Source organism: Typopeltis vanoorti, chromosome 10 (genome assembly GCF_054136105.1).
Source record: "Typopeltis vanoorti isolate ZY-2024b chromosome 10, IOZ_Tvanoo_1.0, whole genome shotgun sequence".
NCBI classification, from domain to species: domain Eukaryota; kingdom Metazoa; phylum Arthropoda; class Arachnida; order Uropygi; family Thelyphonidae; genus Typopeltis; species Typopeltis vanoorti.
Genome location: NC_143558.1, coordinates 56,912,462 through 56,914,393, shown reverse-complemented (window position 1 = coordinate 56,914,393; position 1,932 = coordinate 56,912,462). Strand labels below are relative to the sequence as shown.

Below are 1,932 nucleotides of genomic sequence, written 5' to 3'. Positions count from 1 at the left end.
TGCTCATTTTCATTGACATACCCCATTCTGATCACCAAACATTTATATTATTCGGTGTAAAATTGATTATTATATTATTAAATTGATTTTAATAATGTTGGTTTGAAAAAAAAAACAGTAGTGAAAAAAAATATTTATGCATTGTAACTCACCATAGAAGTCAGCTGAGCAGGACAAGCAGCAGAAGGATGTCAATTTGTCGGTGAAAAGCTTACTGTATTTACTCGAATATAACTTGCACCCCTGATTTCACTTTATGAAAAAAAAAGACATTAAAAAGTTTTCTCGCACACAAAAAATGTTTAAACATGTTCACATCGAGGCAATAGTAACTTGCTCCCCCACGGTTAACAACACGTCCTCCCCAACAGCCATTATACTGCAGATGCAAGAAAAAACAAGTAGTTTTTTTGTATCCCTGAAAAGGTACAGAGGCTTTTGCAGTCTGTGTAATATATTTCTCAACAAATAGTGCAATTAGAGACAGCTGGAATAAAAAGTGCTAACTAATGAATCACATGTCCCCTCTCACAGTAACTATGCTGCATAGACTCAAGCAAAACCATATGTTGCATCAGAAACACAGTATCTAGCTAAAAACTACATGAAATAAGTGTTTATTTTATTGCATTTGAAATTCTCGATGTCATTATGACAGATCACAAAGGCTAACTTCAAATGAAATTCTACCACAAATTGAAAAACATGTCATATAATGAGTGAGTTCTCTTGCCAGCTCAAATGCAAACAAGCAGCAATAAAATTCAACCAAGGGTTGAAACTTTCTGTGAGTTGAGCCCGCCGGTAATGAGAAGTTCTGTCAGAATGATAAACGACATCCCGTCGTGAATGTGTTAAAACTAAGAAAATATATAGTGAATGTTGTTATGACAGTTTCAGATGTTATGGATTGGAAGAGAATTAGCATTGGTTACGGTTGAAGAGAATTAACATTTCAACTAAACAATTGTCGGTTGTCTTTGGGTCGCATGATCTTTTGTTAATACCACACCAATCGTATGCACGTCTTCATAGCTGCTCTCTCGAGTAAAACAAAATTTAACTTGTACGTATTGTAACAATTAAAAAAAAAAAGGTTGAATAATTTATAAGCATCTAAAAGGATATCACCTGTAAATTAGTAGATAGTGTGGCCGAGCGGTCTATGGCACTGGTTTTAGACACCAGTCTTATTGAGGCGTGGGTTCGAATCCCACCACTGCCATTTTTTTGAAGTGGCAGTGGTGGGATTCTGGTTTGAAGATTTTGGAAAAGGTTAGGGCCTGCATTCAGAAATGGGTTGACAGTGAATCTCTACTTTGCAATGAACATGGGTTTACTAAGAGAAGGTCATGTTTTAGCAACTTGCTCACATTCTATAACAATGTTACCATTGAACTAGACAAGGGGAATGGATACACCATGATACTTTTCGATTTTGCTAAGGCTTTTGGCAGACTGCTTCATAAATTGGAGAAAATGGGTTTGGGTTATACAACATTAGCATGGATAAGAGGATGGCTGACTGACATATATCAAACAGTGGTATACGGGGGATCTGAGTCTACAAGGTTTAAGGTAACAAGTGGTGTACCACAAGGATCAGTACTTGGTCCACTGTTATTCAATCTGTATATTAATGATATTGGGAAGGATTTGACAAGCGACATACAGTTATTTGCTGATGATGCAAAGATAGGTAAAATAATCAGGAATGCTGCTGATATGCAGTCTTTGCAGAATGATTTGAATAGGCTGGAATTGTTGGCATGGGAAAATGGGTGTCAGTTCAATGTTAGTAAAGTCATTCACTTCGGCATGATTAGATATCCAATGTCGTATTATATTGGTGGGATTAGGCAAGAAGAAACTAATGAGGCTAGGGATCTTGGAGTGTTAGTAGATAGGAAGTTGAAGTTTAGGGGCCATGTG

General features: G+C 36.6%; 1 non-coding gene across 1 annotated transcript; it reads left to right on the top strand.

Annotated features, from left to right (window-relative positions):
* The first annotated feature begins 1,144 nt into the window (after nt 1–1,144).
* TRNAL-UAG (transfer RNA leucine (anticodon UAG)) lies at nt 1,145–1,225 on the top strand. Its single transcript has one exon. It is a non-coding gene; the product is annotated as a tRNA-Leu (tRNA).
* Nucleotides 1,226–1,932: the final 707 nt, after the last annotated feature.